Raw genomic sequence first — 7,389 nt, forward strand, 5'->3', positions numbered from 1 at the left:
GTGCAGCAATACAAGTCTTGATCTCACTTGTCTGTGGAATCTCGAAATGGTGGTCTCCAAGAAGCTGAGTGTAGGATGGTGGTTACCACAGGCTAAGGAGAGCAAGAAGCGGGAGAGGCATAGAGATAAGACTGGTCAGTGACTGCTGAGTTCTAGGAATGGAGAGACAGTTCAGCGGTTAAGTGCACTTGTGTCTCTTGCAGAAAACCGGATTTCAGTTCCCAGAACCCACCCCAGGTGGCTAACAACTGCCTGTAACTTCAGCTCCAGGGAACCTAACCCCGTTCTCTGGCCTCTGCAGGCACCTACACATATGTTCATACACACACATATGCACATAAACAAAAATAAAATAAATTTTTTAAAGTGCTGAGCTACAGTTAGAGAGAAGAAATAAACTCCATGATGTATTTCACCACAAAGTGACTATCAAGCAATAATGTACTGTAAATTTCAAAAGCAAAAGAGTTTTTAAAATTTACTCTTACCACAAAGAAATGACAAATGTTTAAAGAGATAGGTGTATTGATTCAACTATTATACAATATATATGAGTTAAATATCATGCAATACCCAGAAATAACATACAATTTTTAAGAATCAATGGAAAGAAAATTAAAAAGAAAATGATGCATGGTAGAACTTCATTAACATTTGGGAGCACAATTTACCTCATTTTTCATACTGTAAGTCAAAAAATTACCAGAGAAGAGTGCGCCATTTGGTGAAAAGGATAAGAACCAAACAAAACAAGACAAAATATAGGAGCCTGGATAGATGGTTTAGTGGTTCAAAGCATGGATTCCTCTTGCAGAGGACCTATGTTTGGTATCCAACAGCCATGTCAGGCAGCTTTTAACTCCAGCTCTAGGAGCTCTGACGCCTTCTTCTCACCTCCATGGAAACTAGGCTCACATATACAAACCCACACATAGACATACACATATACACATAATTAAATAATTAAAAATAAAAACTTTTTTCTTTTTGAATCAGGGTCTTCCTGTAGCCACAGTTGGCCTAGAACTCACTGTATAGACAAGATTGGCTTTGATCACACAGAGATTCACCTACATCTGCCTCCTGAGTCCTGGGATTAAAGGTGTATGCCACCACATCAAGCTATAAATAAAATCTTTATCCCATATTTATTTGAGGGATGCCTTTCTAATCTCAAAAATAATTTAAAAAAATCACAGGAAAAAGAAAACAGAAATATCTACTGTATTTGAAAACTTCTTAATATCAAACGATATGATTAGCTTAAAAATATAAATAACGGGAAGTGGCAATTTGTAGTACAATTGCTGAAGGGGGGCCGCTAGCTCATATTTATCAGGACTGAGTTCAATAAAGCCAGAGGCAGGTGCCAGAAGCAGGGACTTAATAAAAAGTCTTCTATGTAGCAGGTCCTAGGTGAGAGTGTCAGAGTTTTATCTGAAAGAAAAGTGAGCCCACTGCTCCTTGCTTCCCCTTCAGCCTGAGCAGCAGCACTCTCTCCTGGCACTCTGTCTTTCTTCTGGCCTTGGGCCCAGACCTGTTCCTGCTCTTCCACATCTGATCTCTGGACTAGCTTCCTAGACCAGTCTAGCTTAATCCTTTAGTGTAGTTTATCAGATCCTCCACAGGCTGTCCCCATCCCCACTGTGATGGCTCTTCCTGGGTGTCACCTTGCGTGACTGGATCTGGGATTAACTGAAGTGAAAGAGACCTTCTTTGTTGGATCATCTGAAGCTGGAAGGCCCACCATAAATGTGGGCATTACCTTCTGATGGCAGCCCTTACAGAAGGCCATGGCAGAAGGGAGCTTTTTGCCGCTTGCTTTCTCTCTCATGGGTGACCAACTTCTTTTAATTCCAATGTAGACTGAAGACCAGTGGATATTCTGGACTCCATCAGCCTTTGCAGTGCCAGATTGGGACTACTGAGACATCCAGCCTTGTGGACTGAGAAACTGCAGGATTCTCAGCCTCTCCAGTGTGGTGCAGACACTGTAGGACTCTATCAGAATTAGTAAGATTATTCCTGGAGACCACCTTCTCCTCCTACACCTGTAATGCTTTCTCCTAGTCAAAAGCGACCTGTACCTGGAGAACCCTCAAATGTCCACTACCTGTAACATATACTCAAAGAAAACTCTTCAACAAGCACTCATCTCACTGCAGAGTTGGGATGGGGGGGTGCTCAAAGAGAAGGACATGACTAAGGTGGAGTTCGAGACCAGTGAGGAGGTTGACATGACCCCCACATTGGACTCCATGGGTCTGCGGGAGGACATGCTGCACGGCATCTATGCCTCCAGTTTTGAAAAGCCAACAGCAATCCAACAGCGAGCGATCAAGCAGATAATTAAAGGGAGAGATGTCATGGCACAGTCTCAGTCCAGCCCAGGCAAGACAGTCATCTTCAGTATTTCAGTCCTTGGATGTTCAGGTTAGAGAAACCCAAGCTTTGATCTTGGCTCCAACAAGAGAGTTAGCTGGACAGATTCAAAAGGGCCAGCTCGCTCTGGGGGACTGCATGAAGACGTAGTGCCATGCCTGCACTGGGGACACCAACATCAGAGAGGACATCTGGAAGCTGGAGTATGGGCAGCAAGTTGTGGCGGACGCACCTGGGCTTGTCTTTGATATGATTCCCCGCAGAAGTTTAAGGACACGGGCCATCAAGATGTTGGTTTTGGATGAGGCTGACAAAATGTTGAACAAAGGTTTCAAGGAGCCCATCTACGGTGTGTACAGGTATCTGTGGCCAGCTACACAGATGGTTCTCATCAGTGCCACATTGCCTCAGAAATCCTAGAGATGGCCAACAAGTTCATGACGGAATCCATCCGCATCTTGGTGAATCGTAATGAATTGACTCTGGAAGGCATCAGTTTTTTGTAGAAGTGGAAAGAAATAAGTGGAAGTTTGATACCTTTGTGATCTCTTTGGCATGCCGACCATCGCCCAGGTGGTCATCTTCTGCAACAAGAAGAAGACTGACAGAAGAAATGAGAGAGGCCAATTTTACTCTGTCCTCCATGCACCCAGACATGCCCCAGAAAGAGTGTGAGCTCATCATGAAGGAGCCCGGGTCTGGTGCCAGCTGAGTACTCATTTCTACAGATGTCTGGGCTCCGGACCTGGATGTCCCTCAGGTGTCCCTCATCATCAACTATGACCTGCCCAACAACAGAAAGCTGTGTAGCCACAGAATTGGGAGATTGGGTCGCTATGGCCAGAAGGGGGTGGCCAATAATTTTGTAAAGAATGACAACATCTGATCTGAATTCTCAGAGACATCGAAATGCCTATGAATGTTCCCGACTTGATCTGAAGTAGATGCTGGCCCACTGTGGAGTTGGACACAAGCACCTATTTTCTGCTCCTTTTTGAAAATAGTAGAGACAGCCTCTATTTAATGAGATTTATATGAACTCTCTTCTCATAACCCCCAGGAAGACCCCTGGGGGCTCTGCCACATTTTCTCATCCACATGTAAATAACACATTGCTCGAAGCCTTTTTCATTAAACATTGAATTTTTCCCATAAAAAAGAAAAAAACGTGAAAACCAAAGGTGATCATTTTGACTAAGGAGAAGGGGTTGTTGCAGTCAAGATCAGAAGCCTGATGCTGGTGGGCATCTCTCAGGGACCTGACTGTTTTAAGGTGTGAACAGACCCAAGACATAATGTCTTGGTGATACCGGAGTCCTGTCCGTCATAACTGACTTCTAGGGAACTGTGCCACCCTGAGGTTTTGTTTAGGCTTGGTTTATATCTAGGAAGGGGCTCTGTTCTCCCCATCCACAAACAGCTTCCCTGACACACTGTGGCCTTCATGTTTTGTAGATTTCATGCCCTCCCCTACCCTCTTCTCTCCACTTCTGACTAAATACCTTTCAAACTAAAAAATGCTTTAGCTTTCATGTTTTATTTTATGAATGTGAAGTGAAAACTGCTGACTTTTATGGACATTGTTTGTATTTTTTATTCTGGCTGTTAAAAAATTGGGGCCAAGTCATTAACCCAGTAAGCCTATTTTCTGGGACTTTATCATACTTAACCCTAAAGCAGACAAAGAAGAATATTTGGGACAAAAGAATTGTAAATGATTAATTTAGTAACATAATATGCTTTAAATCACAATAAAATATGTGCCATTAAAAGGACTATTAAAAAGACTAACCGTAAGAACATTCTTATGAATCATTTAAGCAAAGGATAAATGTGTGTCTATACTGTGGCTTAAATGTTACAAAAATGATATATATTGGGGCAAGTTCTGGGAAGAAGCAATGGAAATTGAAGCAGTTTGATTCACAGAGGGGGTAAAATAGTGGTGCTCAAACCACAGTCTGTAATGGATCACATGAAATAAGGTTCCCAGACCCCGTATGTTAAAGAAGCATTTCCAAGCCATTCTGAGGTGTGTCATAACTGCTGGAGTGTGATGACAGCATTGTGTGTGACTTGCAGAATTGTCACTGTATGCCTTTTGTACATGCCACACAAACACTACATATAGGATAAATCAGGAAGACTGTTCTTGATTGCCCCGCACCTAGTTAAAAATGTGATAGACTGAATTTATAGATATTAATCTCCTATTGCTTGTGCCTATGAGCCTCTGATTGTCCAACTTCTCATCAGGGAAAGACTGACTCTGTTTGCTAACTTATTGAAAACTTCCACAGTTCTCCATATTGAACAGCGTAAAAAAGCCATTTATTACAATTACTTATTAACCGAGGAATGTTTTACAATGAGAGCGTTCTAAGCGAGAATGTTTGAAGTTAAGTCTGATGTGGTGAATCTGTATTTGTTAATTCCTTCTTCCTCAAACCTAGTTTTCCTTTCATCTGTTGAAACTAGATTCCATCTGTGACACAACACCCATCAGAATGCTCTGTCTTGCTAGCATTCCTCTAAAGGTACTGAACTGACCCTCTTGAGTCAACTACTTCCATCTTAGAAGACCTTGCCAACAGGGAGCACATAGCTGTGACCTGTTAGAATTTAATCAATGATCGATACCTAAATAGCTACTGTACTTAAAACCAGTACTAGTGTATAGAAAGTTGTTGGGGAACCCTGCTGTTAGGGTTGTAGTTCTCCATGTCCGGATAGCCCTGAGGGGCTCGGTGCCAAATGGAAGGAAAGGGGAGCCTTTTCAGCAGGGGGCCTCCTGCTCTCTTCCTGGCTCACCTGGAAAGTGCCACCAAGCACGGATGCCTGACCTTATTTGAGAACATGACCTTTGGCATAGTTACCTGGAGTAAAAGCTACCCCCAGGTTTTTTTCTATGTGATAATCAGGCATTGCCTGATAGTCTGGAAGATAGGAGCCCACTGCCACATGTAAATAAAACATACTATGAGCACCTATCAACTGAGGCTTTTGCTACTGCCTCCACACTATAAATTCTCTAGTTCTCCCACTAAATAAACGGAGCTGTTGAACTGTCTGGAGCTGTATCACTGCTGTTTCACTGCACCTGCGACCAGTCTCCCCGGAAGGGCTGTCTTCCGTCAGTACTCACTGGCCGTCCTGACCCCGTTCGCCGCTTCTGCTCTCCCTGCCCTCGTGGGCTGGTGGCCAACGACCCACGAAGAGAGGGAGAGCCCCCCGCAGAAAGTGTTTAGTGAGGGTTAGAAATTATCAGTCCACCTGCTGAGTATATCTTCAGACAATAATAATGACACAACTCCTACCATCTCCGAAATCTACAACAGGTACTTGTATGAGATTAATTTGTGTCTTCATAAATCCCCACACCTCTATCTTTTCTGGTTCCATTTTATCTTTCTTTGTATTGATTCATTAGAAAGAAGTTCCAGCAAGCCTTGTTCCTAATTTCATTACGTTACAATTAGATCAGAAATTATATGCAATTTATAATTAAATATAGATAAGACAAGCACATTAATAGTTACCTTTCCAAACAAAATATTGTACACAAACTATGCATTGAGAAGCAGCACCATGCTAGGCAATAGGTACACGTACTTGGATTTATTCTCACTATTCCGTGGTACATCAGAAGCTGAAGTTTAGAGATAATAGACATGAGTGAAGGACAGAGACAAGATCCCAATGCATTTGTATGACTCAGATGGAATTTTTTTCCCACTGTGCTACAATGCACCTCAACTTGTCTAATTTGTTGAATTTAGTAGGAGAGGTAAAATCAAGTCAGTTAGGAGGGAAACTTTATTAGTCATATGATGTTAGGCAAGACAAGCCATGGAATGAATGGTGTTTTGTTTTCTGTTTACATTTCTTTTCTCTTTCCCTAGAACTTCTATCTCAACCCTTTGCTATTGTGCGACTCAGTTTGGCAAAGGCAGAGGATAATGGAAGAAAGAAGAGAGATGAGTCTTTAAGTGGAGACACGACAGACAAATTCTTGACACAAAATTAATGTGCAGGGAAAATGGGGAGCTGAACGAAGATGATTAATTGCTCATTAAAATTTACCTTAGAAGTAAAGCATTTCAAGGGCATGTAGTTCTGAAAGGCTATCAGACAAGACCAAAAGCATGAACAAAATGGCTTCAAGGTCATTCTTTTGTTCTGTTCTATGAACTTAGTGCATGGGGACCATGAAGACTGACATGATGATAAGGATTAAAACCAAATAACACAGCTCCTGCTCATGGGGGAGGGGGACCACAGCTCCAGCTCACAAGAGGAGCCACAAATCCAGGCTCAGGGAAAGCATCACAGCTAATCCTAAAACTAAAAATGTGTAATTATATATTAGGATGTAAGTTCTAAATTCTATGTCTACTATAATTTTTGAATACTGTGTGTGTTCACTGACAAAGCTGTACTGCCAAGCTTCAGCAATAATGTGACATTTGTCACTGTTCCTATAATGTGAGTTTGCCATTCACTCTCTTTCCAAAATCTCCAAACTATACAAAATCATACATTGTAATCATGTTACTTCTTGAAAAAAGAAATGCTAATAAAGTATTTCTTTAAGAAAAAACACGACTGCCCCCCCCACCAACAAAACCAACAGAGCAAAGAAAATGCAGAGGCTGTTGATCTGGTTTATAAGTGGGATAATGAGTAAGCAGGTCACACCGTGGGAGAACATTCCTTTTATTAGAACATTAATAAGAGCTTTAAGCAGAAATTAAATTGTAGTTCATAGTCTAAAGTTTTCAATAACTTTTCCAATGAAATACTCACAGACAGTTGGCAATAACAAGTAAATATCATTTTGAGAACCAAGGATATATGCCAGCAATTGAAAGGAAGTCAAGAGGAGAGTCCATGAAGCATCAGGAGCAGGTAAAGCTGGATTGAGACACATGGTTATGACTATGTGTTTAATCTCTGTGGGAAAAAGAGAATGATTAAGCAGAAACAGATAAATCAAAATTGTAATTT

General features: G+C 41.7%; 1 pseudogene; it reads left to right on the top strand.

Annotated features, from left to right (window-relative positions):
* The first annotated feature begins 2,186 nt into the window (after window positions 1-2,186).
* Window positions 2,187-3,321, top strand: LOC103748937 (annotated as a pseudogene).
* Window positions 3,322-7,389: the final 4,068 nt, after the last annotated feature.

The sequence above is a fragment of the Nannospalax galili genome, unplaced genomic scaffold, assembly GCF_000622305.1.
Source record: "Nannospalax galili isolate Female #2095 unplaced genomic scaffold, S.galili_v1.0 scaffold105, whole genome shotgun sequence".
In the NCBI taxonomy this organism is placed as follows: Eukaryota; Metazoa; Chordata; class Mammalia; order Rodentia; family Spalacidae; genus Nannospalax; species Nannospalax galili.